At 40.6% G+C, this 15,898-nt stretch overlaps 1 pseudogene; it reads left to right on the top strand.

Moving 5' to 3' along the window:
• Positions 1-14,137: 14,137 nt before the first annotated feature.
• On the top strand, positions 14,138-14,416 carry LOC110219506 (large ribosomal subunit protein eL43 pseudogene; annotated as a pseudogene).
• The last annotated feature ends 1,482 nt before the right edge of the window (positions 14,417-15,898 follow it).

Here is a 15,898-nt window from a genome sequence, read left to right as displayed (position 1 = left end):
AGAGTGAATGTCACAGCAGTGAGTAAAATACAGGTCTTCTTATTTCCAACCAACACTCAACCAGATTGCTAAAATTTAACTTACCTAGACAGTATTTCCCTGGCACCAGCCTAGGGACAAGTAGCTGATCAGAGAGGGGTCCTCCTCTGTACACTCTGGACCCTCTATACCCTAGTCTGACTCAGAGGTGGGAGTGGGTAGCAGTTGGACACCCACTACCTGCATCTGACCACCTGTTCTATATCTCAGGAGCCTGCTCAAGTCACTGTGGGTACTGCTGGGACAGGACTTTTCTCAACTCTGGATCAGGCCTACCCCAGCCCCTATCCTATTTCTTTCTTTGGAAAATACAATGAAAAATTAGGGAAGGACACCAAGATGGTGAAGGGCCTTGAGTTCATGCTATATAAAGACTAGGTGAAGAACTGATGAGTATTTAGCCTGGAGAAAACATATAGAGAACGTAATTGAAAACACTGTTTTCAAGTACTCATAGGGTTGTTACTTCATAACCTAGATGTCGTCCTCGACTTTTCTCTCCCTATATATCCAATGAGTTGCCAAGTCCCAAAATCTTATAAAAAATGAATGTTGAAAACTATCTTTACATGTAATTGGAAAAAATGAAATATTATTTACCAAATAAATAAATAAATGCTTGTTGACTGACTGTCCTAGAAAAGGCACTAGATTTGTTCTGTTTGGCCCAGAGGGCAGAATTAGGAAGAAAGGGTTGAAGTCACCAAATGGCAGATGTAGTCTTAAGCAAGGAAAAACTTACTAACAGTTGTTGTTGTTGTTCAGTCATTTCAGACTCTTTGTGCCCCATCTGACATTTTCTTGGTAAAGATACTGGAGTGGTTTGCCATCTCCTTCTCCAATTCATTTTACAGATGAGGAAACTGAGGCAAACAAGGTTACGTGAGTTGCCCAGATTCACACAACTAAGAAGATGAGCTTTCCTGACTCCCAGCCTGGACCTCTATTCACTATGGCGCCACTGAGCCACCCCCTACTAACAATTAGAGCTATCTAAAAGCTGCATAAACAGCCTCCCCCCTTGCTGTAGTTCAAGCAAAGTGTGGATGACCTCTGACATGTAGGTTATAAAGGAATTCCTTGGGTGGGACTGGATCACTACTGAGGTTTCCTTCTATTCTGTAATTGTGGAAAGTTTTTTTTGCTCGTTTCAGCGTCTCCCACACTTAGTACTTCATGTAAACACTTCATAAATGCTGGTCCGATTGAACTGAATGTATGTTTTTGAAAGGTGAGGGAAAGCACGTGTCCATATGCATTCATTCTCCCAAGAAACGATGATCACATACGTTTTTGTTGTCATTGTTGCTGGTTCTTTGCTGTTGAAGAAAACCCCTGTGTACAACGCATCTAGATGGTTCAGTGGATAGTGCCCTGGGCCGGGAGTTAGGAAGAACTGAGTTCAGATCAGGCCTTATACACTTACTAGCTCTGTGCCCTCTGGATGAGTCATTTACTATCTGCATCAGTTTCCTCAGCTATAAAAAGGAGAAAATAATAGCACCTTCCTCCCGGAGTGGCTACGAGGAGCAAGTGAGATGTTTGTAATGAACTTAGCATGGTTTCCGGGGCACAGTAAATGCGTTTTAAGTGTTTCTGCCCTTCCCCTCCCCCTCGTGCTGAGATAACAATAACGCACATTTGTCCAGCACTTTAAACTTGACAACGCGCTTTCCTTGTAGCAAACTCTTGAAACAAGTAGTGTTGGATCGTGCCCATTTTACAAAAGGGGAAACTGAGGCTCAGAGAAGCAGCTTCTCCGTGAGCATCCAGCTGGTGTCAGAGCCACAATATGAAACCAGGTCTCTTGATTCCAAAGCCAGCATCCTCTCTCCATCATACCACAACATACGCATAAGCTGTGGGTGCCTGTTCTGCCTGGCCAGGATAGAAGCAGCTAAGTTTGTGCAATGGGCGTGCCCGTGTGTAAGCCAACTGAGTGCATTGTGGTGCCTCCTTTCTTTCGCAAGCCTGGGGAGAGCTTTGTCCCCTTTGCTTCAGCATCTGCCAGCTAATTGCAGGGGTCCGTCTCTTCGAAAACAACTTGCCTTGTGTAGCCATTCATGTCTCCTCAGAGGGGCTGACTGGTCTGGACAGGCTCCAGTCTCCAGACCAATAAATGGCAGCCCAGAATCTCAATGGACGGCTTTCTTAATTGCCCATGATGCTTGCGGGCACAGTGCAAACACAACAGTAGCTATTAGGCTGCGGGGCTAAAACGAAGTTGCATTTTGTGTGTGTGTGTGTGTGTGAATTTAGTATGCCTGGGAGTCGAAGGGGACGGTGCTGGTTAGAGACACTGCAAGGGTGTTATTATGGTCTGGCACGGTAGGGCCCGCTGGCTTTTCTGAGGCTTCAATGCCAATCCACCACATTCCAGAATTGCAACACCCCTGGAATTTCCAATCCAGGACACCCTCACCAACAAGACAGCCCCATTGCAGCCCCAATACCCCGCCCCAGCAGACACTGGAGCTCCAAGCCCCAGGGATGGCTCCATCATTTTACTTTTCTTTTCTACTGTCCTGTCTCTCACCCTTGTTGCCCCATCCCACCCATCAACACACTCCTGTCCGCCCAGTTCCCTCTTCAGTGGTGATGTCACCATTTCATGTTTCACCTTTACTGCGGATAGGGTAGGACCAAAGAGCAGGCAATGAGTCAGGGATGCCTTGATTCCTTTTCTTCCCTACACCCTTCCCCCTTTGTTCTTTTCCTCCTTCACAAGTTTTCTCTAGACCCATTCTCTACTCTTTTTGTTTTATTATATCTGTTGAGTGTGGACAAGGGACAGGTATCACTCAGCTATGTGGCAGAGCCAGTGAAAAGTTCTGATCTGAGTGTTGGATTAGATCATCTCTAAGGCCCCTTCCAACTTGAAAAACTAGGACCTAATGGAAAGAGCAGTGATTCTAGAGACAGAGGTGGTGGTGGTGGTGATGGTGGTGGTGGTTGTGGTGGTGGTTGTGTGATGTCTGACTCTCTATAACCCCATCTGGAGTTTTCTTGGCAGAGATACTGGAGTGCTTTGCCATTTCCTTCTCCAGCTCATTTTACAGATGAGGAAACTAAGGCAAACAAGATTAAGTGACTAGCCCAGGATCACACAGCTAGTCAGTGTCTGAGGCCAGATTTGAACTCATGAAGATGAGTCTTCCCAACTCCAGGCCAAGCACTCTATCCACTGCAGGGATACCTAGCTGCAAGAGTCAGAGGACCTGAGTTTAAATCCTACCTCTGACATTTACTGCACAGATGATCTTGGGAAAGACACTTAAATCTCACTGGGCCTCGGTTTCCTCATTTATAAAATAAGGGGGTTGGATTAGACAGCCCCTCCAGTCCCTTCTAGCTCAAGCTCTAAGATCCTGTAATCATAAGATTTAGAACTGAAATAGACCTAAAGATCATCTAGTCCTATCCCCTAATTTTACACTTTGAAGAAACTACTGGCCTGGTTTGCCTGAAGTCACACAGTAAGTAGCTGAGCTAATATTCAAACCCAGGTCCTGTGATTCTAAATATAATACTATTTGACCCAAGACCTTCACAGGTAGCAAAAATGGATGAAATAGCCATTAGCTATTTCCCAAGACACTTTCAGAGTTAATCTGTGCCCACCACCATCTCTGTGCTGTTCACCCTTCTATAGAGGTACATTAGATGACTCAATGGATAAGCACTGGGCCTGGAGTCAGGAGGACATGAGTTCAAATCTGGCCTTAGACACTTACTAGCTGTGTGACCCTGGGCAAGTCACTTAACCCTGTTTGCCTCAGTTTCCTCATCTGTAAAATGAGCTGGAGAAGAAAATGGCAACCACTCCAGTATCTTTGCCAAGAAAACACCAAATGGGGTCCCAAGCAGTCAGACATGACTGCACATCACTGAACAACAAAAAACAAAGGTATATTAAATGCACATACATATGCATATGTGCATATATGTATATGCATATGTCATTTGATACCCAAGAGTAAATGATAATGGCTATGAATTTCCCCAAACATGCACAGGTTTCAGAGGCACTAAGAGTCTATACTTTTGCATACTGATACCTTTAATCAAGGCTCAAGGTCTTTCTTAGGTTGACAAATTACTACCATTCAGAAAAGAAATATAATTAGAAGCTAATTCATGGGCTTGCTAATTATCCTATCCCAGAAGGGGAGGACCTGTTTATGGGCCTTTTGTGCTCATGTCCTTGGATGGAGTCACACTCTGGCTTCTTGGCCTGAGAGTTTCATAGGCATCCCATCCACCAACCCCATCGAGGACAAGTTTATAACCAGAGGTTGTCCCCCAATGCTTCCCTTATATTTGCATGGCTTTCTCCCTCTCCCAAACACTTTCCTATCTATTATCAGGCTTCTTCCAGCATTTGAGCAGGAAAAGGGCTGCCTTAAATACAATCTAACTTAAAAATAAATTCACTATTGTTACCCTTGAGAAAACTGAGATACACACAAAGGGTAAGTAACTTACCCAGGTTATGCATGTTCATGAGATCAATAGTCAGTCAGTCCATAAATATTTATTAAGCACCTACTATGTGTCAGGCACTGTGCTAAGTACTGGGGATACAAAAAAAAGGCAAAAGCTGGTCAGCCTCTGCCCTCAGGGAGCTCACTGTCCAATACAGGAGACAGCAGGCAAACAGTTATGTACAAACAAGCTCTATACAGATCATGACCCAGACATGTGATTTCAGCTGCGTGGGGAACTCTTCTGGGGACCGATGAGGGTTTGCAAATGCTTCTCACCTGTCTCTGGCACTAAGCTAAGTGTCTTGCCCAGGGATAGAGAGCAGGTATCCCTATATCAGAAGTGGGTCTTGAACCTGGGTTGTTCCGACTCAGAGGACAGATCTCTCCCATGGTGTGCTGCCTATCCTGTCTAGGGTCTAGCGAATAGTAAAACCAAGATTCGCATCCAGGTCCTGTCAACCCCAGATTCAAAGTTTTTCTACATCACCATGCTACCTTTACATTCTGCCAACACACCCCACCCCCATATCATCCTTCTGTGTAGGACAGATACTATGATCCCTATCCAAATCCCTATGATCCCTGTGATCCAAATAAAGAAACTGAGGCACAAATGGGTGAAGTGATTGGTGTGAGGTTTCACAGTTCATTATCCACAAGGTCAGGACTAGAACCTGGGTCTTTTGAGTTCCAGTTCTCTCAAAATAAAAAAAAAAAAAGGAGCTCTAAGCTGCCTGGCTGGCAGGCTGCTCCCACCCTGCCTCTTCTGAAAGTGCTGAGTGAAAAGAACCATTGTCTTTGGCTCTTGCCTGGGGCCATAAAGTTCACTGCCTCGCCAGGGCCTGAGGCAGGCTGTGCTCTGCGAGGTTTGGCTGGGAGCCTCAAACCAGAGCCTTCCAATCCCAGCCCAGTCAGCCCAGGGGGAAGCCTCCCTAATGCCAGCCTAGTCAGCCCATGGGGAAAGCCAGCGTCTGCTGTCTTTAACTCACCGGGGGCTGAAGGAGCTTGGAATCAGTCTGAAGTGGGGCTCCATAGAATCTAAGAAGCTAAAGGGTTGTCTGCTTTTCTCCAACTGGGGCAAAATGCTAAGGTGCAGTGGATCTCAAAAAGTCTGGTTCCACCTTGGTCCTGCCTGGGTAGAGCCCTGAGTGAGTCTGCTGCAGAAAGCAAGGTATTAGAGGAAATAGACTGGTCTCAGAGCTGAAAGATCTCAGTCGGGCTCCTTGCTGGTTGATCACTTTGCTCTCAGATCCTCATTTCCCCACCTATAAAATGGGAGGGGGGAGGTTGGGGGATGAGACTAGATGACTCTTAAAAGATCTAACATTCTATGCTCTAACATCCAGCTCTAAGGTTCTATGGCTCTGTCATTCTAATTTTGGGAGTCTCAAGCATGAGAAAAAGACATATGAGGAAAGGTGTCTAGAGGAACAGGGGAGATGGATATGTCATCCATAGGGCTCTGGGAAAGGTGTCTATCCATACCGAAAACACATCTCATATCACCTGCCTGAAATTATATCCACTAGACATCCATTCCTCAGTTTCATTTTTCTTTGAGAGAGGAAATTAATCTGGCCTGGGCCTGTTGTTTTATTACCATGGTGTTAGGAATTCCCTTCACCAATGTAAATCAGTACCAGTTCTGCAACTTACAGTACTTTGAACAATAAGGATTAGCATATGTGCACTATATTGCCTACCTCATGGGGCTGTTCTGGGGGAAGGCACTTTGTAAACCTTCAAAGCGCTCTAGAAATATGAGTTGTTGTTATTTGATGCTCCAATGGACAGGTGGTCTCATCCATGTGACCACATCTTGCCTTGATGCAAATTGTAGCCATACATTCCTTCGTATCTTTTCTGACTCTTGTCCACAGAAGTTCCACCTTTAAACCTCTCCAAATTACATCTACATCAATGAAGCATTGAGCACCAATAGCTGATTATCTGACATCTCACTATGTGACTGGGCCACTTTCATTTCTAATTTTTCACCTCTTTGCATTACTTCCACCCAATTTGTAGTTGGTAGTGCCAACATGCATACCTAACAGTCGCCTCTTCATTACTCTTAGGGCAATCCTTAACTTTCATCAATAATAGTACTTAATAATTAATTAATAATCAAAGCATTATCAAAGGTATCCTTGTTGTTAGATCTTTCCCTCAATCATCCACTTTTACATAGAAGTAGGAAAGAGTTGGTTAGAGAAAGTTTTGAAGGAGGTATTTTGCTTTACCAAATCAAAAGCTTTGTCAACATAAACAAACAATAAACAATTGCACGATTACCCATCTAACCTATATCAAACTGCTTCCTGTCTCAAGGAGAGGGGGTGGGGAGGGAGGGAGAAAATTTGGAACTCAAAAATGTTTTAAAATGAATGTTAAAATTGTTTCTACATGCAACTGGGGAAAAAATAAAATATTACTAAAGAAAAAATAAACAAGTTGCATTAAAGCTATAACTTTCAGTCAATTATGTGATGGTAAAGATTTAGATTACAGCATAAAACTATTCACCAAATTCTTTCTGTTCCTTTCTCATGCCTCTATCAGGGACCCCACCCTCAAAAACCATTTTGCATTCACGTTGCCTGTTTTGTGTACTTATCAATACCAGTTGATTAATACCGGTATCAACACCAGTTCAGTGTAATGAAAGCTTATGAAAGCCCTATGACATTTTCATTTTTGTCTTCATATTTTCATTCTAGCACAGAACCTGAAACGTAATATGTGTTTAATGCTTATTGAATCAAAATGAACTAAATTGAATTGAATTCCATTAACATATACTATATTGTCACAAAAATTTTGAAGAAATGGGAAGCCAGGCATGTAGGTCAGCAGTTACTATTATTTCCTCAATTATCTCCTTTTGGTAATTATAATGTCCAAGACTTTATTTTTGTCTGTCATACGATATCTTCTCCTCTTTTAGGTACCTAGAGAATTGATCCCTACCTGACCTCAAAATTGTGTCACCTCCAGCACATAGCTCCTCTGTTTATACTTGGTATCATCTAGCTGCTTTTCCAATAATTTCTTTTCTTTAGGATCATTTCTCCTTCCTCGTCTAGCACATCTGGACTAGCATGTTAAAGTTCATTTTTGTTAGCTTCACTCTCACAGATGTAGAGAAGTGGTTATTATGGAAATCTCTTTTATTTTCATCCTTAAATGCCCACAAGATGATTTGACTTAGTTGGGACTCTGCCAAGCTTTCTGTAAACTTGGTTTTTTTCCCTCCTGTCAAGTCAACAAGCATTAAGAGCTTTCTATAAGCCAAGCACTGGGAATAAAAACAAGCATAAAGAAAGACAATGCTTGCCCTCAAGTAGCTTATGTTCTAGTAGGGGAGGGCAACACATAAAAGGAAGCTGAAATAAGAGAGGTAGGAGATGAAGGTACCTGGCCCAGGACACGGTAGAGAAAATCCAAATTAGCAGGAGAAAACACTTGATTGTCTTGGGCATTCTCCTTAAAATGGAGGTTCTGGGAAGAGGCAACCAATCAGAGAAATAGGCCACAGGGGCAAAGGGTACTTCTAATGTGAGAAGTAGTCCAGTGATGGAGCAAACTCTCAGGTAGAAGAGGTTTCTGTGGCATAGTAGAGAAAGTCCGAAGGAGAATCATGAGTGAAACCTAGAAGGGAATGGAGAATGAACAATAGCACCTACCTCCCAAGGTTGTTGTAAGGATAAAAGGAGATTATACTTGTAAAACATTTTGCAAGTCTTAAATCATTATATAAATGCTAGCTATTATTATCTTCCACTGCTTCTTGGTATCTTATGAGATAATATTGCTCACAATGTTCTACCAGAATATTCTCAGCACCTAGCCAGGTACATAGTAGATGTTTAATAAATCTTTGTTGATTGAATGATTGATCCTAAAAATGAGTATATAGCATCAATGTTATTGCCTTTAGCTATCATATCATTCCCTTTGCAAGAAGATAAACATTTGTGTACTGAATTCCAGTCTTTTGATCTCTTCATTGTGAGTATTTATTAAAACCAGACTTCCTTAGAAAATGGCAATAGGATGTGTTGATATGTATTATTTTATCCATTTCCCACTTTTCAATGTCAAAACTTTGTTAAATAAATGTAATACCATCACTATAGCCTTTCCCACAGTTGGTAGACAGTGCTACTTTAAGAGACCATAGAATCTTAGTGTAATCATTTAACTGCCATTCTCTGAATAGTCTGGGAGGAGATAATTTTTGATGCTATTCTAAAGAGACTATTAGCTGTGATGCCTGAAAAAGAAGACAAGAAAAGGAACTAAGAGAACTTATTTCTTGAGGGTACTAAATTTAATTTTATCTTGCAAAGAAAATGAAGACAAATTATGAGAAATGTCTTTAAGTGGAATCTTGAGAGGACTGAGTGGTAGGACTGTGTTTCCAGAATTGAGAAGTCAACAGTTTTAATGATGGTTAAAGATAACTTTGTGATATTTCCTAAAGCTAATATGTTGCAATTGTTTGCATCTGTTTCATTGTTTATTACACTATTTACAAATAACATAGCCAGTAACCTTGATGTTTATGTTCTCCAGAACATGCCCAGGGGATTAGAAGTTTAGTATAAATAAAGGTTAAGGGTTCTTAAGCCTATGGATCTCTTCTCAGAATATTTTTTTAATGTATAAAATAAAAATTCATAGGATTATGAGGGAAACCTGTTACAATGAAATAAAATTACCAAAATATGTTTTAAAAATTCATAAACTCCAGATTTAGGACTCCTGATAGAAAAAGAAATGAGCAAATACTTATGGGGGAAAAAAATGTTACTCTCCCTTCTCACCTAAGCATCTTAGAATTCCTGGCTTCCTTCAAGACCCAGTTCAAATTTTACCTTCAGCAGAAAGCCTTTCCCAGTCCCACCAGCTATTAAATCCTTCCCTTCTAAGGTCTCCTTCACTTATGATTCTCCTTCGGACTTTCTCTACTATGCCACAGAAACCTGAGAGTTCGCTCCATCACTGGACTACTTCTCACTTAGAAGTACCCTTTGCCCCTGTGGCCTATTCAAGTAAAATGTAAGTTCCTAGGGATCAAGAATTGTTTCCTCTTTGTATTGTTCTCCCTAGGGCATAGAACAGTACCTGACACATAGCAGAAGTTTAAAAAATGTTTGTTAAATTGAATTTAATTGAACTTTTCCTTAGATAATGGTTCCAAGAATGAGAGAATGGCCTCAAATCTAAGATAAACTTCTAGCTATAGAGAGAACCTAACAAAGGCTGGCAAGAATGTATTTGCCTAGATTCACAAATCTAATCAAAAGTGCTTTCAAATAAAAATTATTGGGTGAAGGGGAGAAAGAAAATACTGTTTCTGTATAGCCATCAAACTAGATACTACACAAAGTAGTACAAGAAAGGAAGAAGAATAGCATTTGAGGAATCCAGGAGTAGACAGGAGGCAACACTCAAGGATAGAGTCAGTTCAAAAATCCATGGCTTCAAAAATCTATTGACAAATGCTCAGAATTCATGCAGTGATAAATGAAATAACAAATTAGAAAAGCCAGAGGGACTAATGCAACAATGCAAATTTTAAATCATGAATATCACTAAGACTTAGTTGATTTAAAAAAAAACCCATAACCGAATTATGGTGCTAGATGGGTATAATTATTCAAAAGAAACAGGAGAGGCAAAGAAGGTAGGGCTGAAGGAGGATTTTATATTAAGAAAGCATAAACATGGGAAGCAATCCAGGATCAGGAAAGGGGAAACATGAAGGACATCGTGTGAGTGAAGATCAAAGGAAGGAGATATAAATGCAATTTTTATCATTGGAATAGATGAATACCCATCACCGGAAAGAGGAAATTGATGAGAGGGTCACGAAAGAGATTGTGAGCCTGTTAGAGATGTATGGTATAACGGTGGTTAGGGGACTTCAAATTATCCAGAAATCTGCTGGAATCGTCTTCTCTCTCACTGCTCAAAGTAAAACAGCTAATAATGTCTTTAGTTGTCTTAATGATAAGTTTATCCTTCAAAAGGTGGAGGAACCATCTAGGGAAATTTTAATTTTGGATCTGATTCTCCCTAACAGGGAGGATTAGTTGCAGCCAAAGAAATGATAGGAATTTTGAGAAGAAATGACCACTCCATTCTAGAATTTGTGATGGAGGAGAAAAAAATCTAGGCAGAGTCCAACACGTACCCAAGACTTGGGAAAAACAGAATTCATTGTTCAGAAGGTTAAGCAAGATCCCACAAACTCTTCAGATAATTCCTAGCTTCTCTAGAAGTCTACAAGGAAAGTCATCCCAGGAACAGTAGCAAATTCTCAAGAAGGAATATGAAAATATCAACGGAAACAATTTCAATGAAAGGAAAAATAAGAGTTATCTGAAGAAACCAATGTAGATGCACAAAGAACTCTCCAACCAACTAAAATAGTTTAAAAATACATACAGAAGACGGAAGAAAGTGCAGGTAACCGAGATGACTATAAGTTGATGATACAATTTATATTCCTATAAAAAAACTGTTAGGAGTGCTAACGCTCAGAATGGACCAAGGCTGGCAAGGAAAGCTAAGCACAACCAAAAGAGCATTATTCGTTTTGCTTTATTTTTAGCTATATTGGGCAACTAGAGGCACAGTGGATAGAACACTGGGCCTTGATGCAGCTTCATGAGTTCAAATCTGGCTTTACTTGCTAGCTATGTGACCCTGCACAAGTCATTTAACCCTGTTTGCCTCAATTTTCTCATCTGTAAAATGAGCTGGAGAAGGAAATAGCAAGTCACTCCAGAAATTTTGACAAGAAAACCCCAAATAGGGTCACAAAGAGTCAGACACAACTGAAAAATGACTGAATGACAACACATATTGGTGTAAAATGCCTAGATGGTAACTGACCAAATTTGTATACAAAAAATTAAAAGGGTGACTAATGCATTGGATGACAAAGTCAAGATTCAAAAACATCTAGAACACTAGGCAAAATCCAATAAGATGAATGTAAATCCATTCCAAAAAATCAGTTTTACAGTTCAAGATGAGAGAGATGTGGCAGGGCAGTATTTTATTTGAAAAGGATATGGAGATTTTAGTGGACTACAAGCCACTGAAGTGGTGCAATGTGGTAACTACAAATGCTAATGTAATCTTGGACTGCATTAAGAGAGGCATAGTTTCCAGGAATAGGGAGCTGATGGTCCCCTATGTTCTGCCCTGGTCAAACCACATCTGAAGTATTCCATTTAATCCTGAGCACCAGTTTAAGAAGGAGATTGATAAAGTGTCCAGAAGAGGGCAACCAGGATGTCAAAGAGAGATGTTTAACCCAGAGAGGAGAAGCCCGAGAAGGTACATGAGAGTTGTGTTCTATTATTTGGAACAATGTCATGTTAAAGGGAATAAAATTGTCCAGCTTAGCCCCAAAGGGAAGATCCAAAGCAATTGGTGTGCATTGCAAAGAAGAAAATGGAATATGTAAAAGAAAAGTTCCTAGCAATTAAATCCAGGAGTGAGTATACTGGAGCCAGCCACAATCAGCTCCCAAGAGCCAACTGTTCAGTTTTCTCTTTGAATATTTACACCTTGGAAATTGGTGAATGCTACAAATTGAGGTTGATTTATTATGTTATTGACTTCTAGATTTAAGAACGTGATGGAGAAAATGTCAATAACACAAGTGAAGCTTAAAAAGGTAGCTTCTGTACAATTCGTTTTTCCAGAAAATTGGTAAACATTTACTAGCACACCTCTGATTTTTGTTGTTGTTCAGTCATTTTTTTCAGTTGTGTCCAACTCTTTGTGACTCAATTTGGGGTTTTCTTGGCAAAGACACTTGAGTGGTTTGCCATTTCCTTCTCCAGCTCATTTTACAGGTGAGGAAACTGAGGCAAACAAGGTTCAGTGACTTAGGTCACACAGCTATTAAGTGTCTGAGGCCAGATTAGAATGCACAAAGATGATTGTTCCTGACTCCAGGCCCAGCACTCTATCCACTGTACCACCCAGCTGCCCTACACTCCTGATTAGAACAATTCAAAAGTATACCTTAGTGGCTAGGGTGAGTTCCTCCTCCTTGGTGGTCTTCAAGTTGACTTAGGATGACCACTTCTAAGATATGTTACAATGGGAACTCTTTCTCAAGCTTCGGTTAGACTTGATGGCCACAGAGGTAGCCTTCTCCATTCTAATACTGTCTGATTGATTCTGTGAATGAGGAAGGAGTGTCTTCCCAGCATAGGAATGTCCTAAGCAAATACACAGAGGCTACAAGAGAGCAGGACAAGAACAAGGAATAGTTAGTATTCTCATTTGGCTGGAAAATTGATTGAATGAAGGTAAATAAAATAAAATAAAGTTGGAAAGGTAGGTTAAAGAGAGATTGTGAAAGACTTTAAATGCCAGGATGATGAGTTTGCATTTTATCCTAAAGAGAACATAGAAAAAAGGTTTGGAACAGAGGAATGACCCAGATCAACTTATGCATTAGGAAGATTACCTTGTCAACAATATAAAGCACTCACTAAGGATTGGGTAGGTTAGATTCAGTGAGTCCATGTAAGAGGGTATTTAGGAGAGAGAAAATAAGAGCCTGAACTAGTGCAATGGCCATGGGCATGGAGAGAAAAAATTGATGCAAGAAATATTGTAAGATAATCATATGAGTATTGGGGACTTGTCAAAGAATCACAGAATTGTAGAATCCACGAAATAGAAGAAACTTTGCTGGTCACGTAGACCAACATGTATATTATTGGAACTTCTTCTACATCATTTTGATGTTTATCCAGTATCTAGTTGAAGAGCTTTCATGAAGAGGAAGCTACTTCCTCCTGAGCCAATCCACTCTACTTTAGTTCTAATTACAAGGAAATTTTTTCTTACATCAGGTAGAAAAATGCATCTCTCTAACTTCTGCCACTGCCCTTCCTAACTGCCTTGTATTCATTCTATGTGTAACGCATGTGTGTGTATGTATGTATGTATGTTTATGTGTATATAAAAGATGTTGTCTCCCCTAAGGTAATATAAGCTCCTTGAGAGCATAAATTGTTTCATTCTTTCCATTCTTTAGCACCCAAGAGAGTCCTTGGCACATAGTAGATGCTAAAAAAACAAAAAAACAAATGAATGAATAGTTCTTGATTGACTGATCAATCTTAGTTCTACTCTCTAGAGCCAAGCAGTACCAAACAAATCCCTCTTTTATGTCAGAGGTGTCTAATATGGCCCACGACACTCCTCCATGCTGCCCAAATTAGATTAAAATGTAATTGGGACACATTTAACAACATAAATAAAAATGCAAAAAAACCCCCACAGATTATGTTAATATATGATTTTCTAAGTCAAGATGTGGCCCACAAGGATTTTTATAAAAGATTTGGTGGACCTGTTTCTACTTGACTTCGGCACTTCTGCTCTAAATGATAACCCTTTAAATACCTGAAGATGGCTTCCATGTTCCCTGTGAGCTCTCTCTTGGCCAAGCTAAATGTCTGCAGTTACTTTACTCAGTCCTTGAATGGCACCATTTCCAATATTTTCTCCATCATGGTCAACATCTGCTGGATGACTCTCCAAGCTCTGGCCCCGCAACTGGCGACATGGCTAAACATACCAAGAAGGTCAGAATTATTGGTAAATATGGAACACGTAATGGTGTATCCCCCTGAAAAATGGTGAAGAAAATTGAAATTAGCCAGAATGCCAAATATACCTGCTCCTTCTGTGACAAAACCAAAATGAAGAGATGGGCTGTGGGTATCTGGCACTGTGGATCCTGTGTGAAGACAGTGGCTAGTGGTGCATGGACCCACAATACCACCTCTGCAGTCACAGTCAAATCTGACATCAGAAGACTGAAGTAATTGAAAGACCAGTAAAATATTCTTATCAAATATATGTAGCCCATACTCCAACAATAAATGGGTTGATTTATGGAATAAATTTTTTTTAAATCTGCTGGATACTCACTGGCTTGCCAATATTCTGCTTAAAATATGATACCCAGAACTGATTATAATATTAAAGATTTCACTGACTAGGGCAGAGTACAGTGAGGCTATCACCAACCTTGTTCTGGTGGCTATGCCTCTCACATTACCTTCCTTGGCTGCTACATCATATATTTTTATTCAGAAAGAACTTGAAGTCCCCTAGAACCCCAAGATTTTCTTCACACAGACTGTTGTCCAATAATTTCTCCCATATCCTGATATTGTAGGTTTGGTTTTTTTTCTAAACAGAAATGTAGACCTTTACATTTAGCCTCATTGCATTGATTGAATTTAGATTCAGTATATCATCCTAGCTGTCAAAATGATTTTTGTTCCTGACTTTTTCATCTAATGTTTAAACTCTTCCTCCCAACTCCATGTCACCTAAAAATCTCAAAAGCATGCCAACTGTGCCTCTATCACATCATTGATTAAAATGTTGAAAAATCCAGAGCCAAAGGCAGGACATTCCACAAAGAGTTCCTTCTAAATTTTCATCAACCCATTAATGACTATACTTTGGATCTAGTTATTTACCCAGTTCTCAATTCACTTAGATATATTACCATCCAACAATTTCTAACTAACGCTTCTGCCCACTGGGATATTGCTGGAAGCCAATAATGGGAGAGAATAGCTATCATTGACATAAGATGGCGCAGGTGTGCCCAGACAAGCCCCAGAAGAAGCATGGTAAGGTCTGGAAACAGGAGGTCTGACTGACAGGAGAAAGAGGTTACACATAGACACTGAGTCAGACCCCTGGAGACAGGCCTGGGAAACCTCATGGCCTCTGAAGGGGACCACAATTCCCCAAGGACAGAAATGGTAGAGCAATGAAGAGTTCTTGGGCCAAACTTGCAACAATGAAAGAAATTTGTGGGTACCAAAAGAGACCCTAATTCAAACCATAGACTAACAAACTTAAGTTCTTTCCTTGCTTTGGGGGTTCTGAAACCTCAGGGTGGCACTATACATCTGAAGCAATGTACAAGTCCCTGGGGAAAATGGAGATAATCATAGGAGTGGGCCAGTTGACTCCCTAGGAAAACACTCTAAGTTGTTTTTCTTTTTGTGATAGGACTAAAATTTGGAAACACTGTATAGGTTCTTGGGAGGCAGGCTATCACAGAGTCATAGAATTTAAGAATTAAAAGAAAACTTGAAAGTCATTTAGGCCACTCTGTGCTTGAGCATGACTTATGAGCTTTGGAACCAGGCCTTTGAGTTTTCTGTCAGGTGAAATAAAACCTGCCCTATAGTTGGTGCTTTGTTAGCTTCTGCATTTGCATGACAATCAAAGCCCCTTTTTCGTACTGTTGTGGAGACCCATCAAATGTTGGTGTTTTCACAGGAATCCCCAAGTTG

Source organism: Phascolarctos cinereus, unplaced genomic scaffold (assembly GCF_003287225.1).
Source record: "Phascolarctos cinereus isolate Bilbo 61053 unplaced genomic scaffold, phaCin_HiC Scaffold_7;HRSCAF=346, whole genome shotgun sequence".
Lineage (NCBI taxonomy): Eukaryota > Metazoa > Chordata > Mammalia > Diprotodontia > Phascolarctidae > Phascolarctos > Phascolarctos cinereus.
Note: the sequence above shows the minus strand (reverse complement) of the source record. Positions and strands in the feature narration are given on the sequence as shown.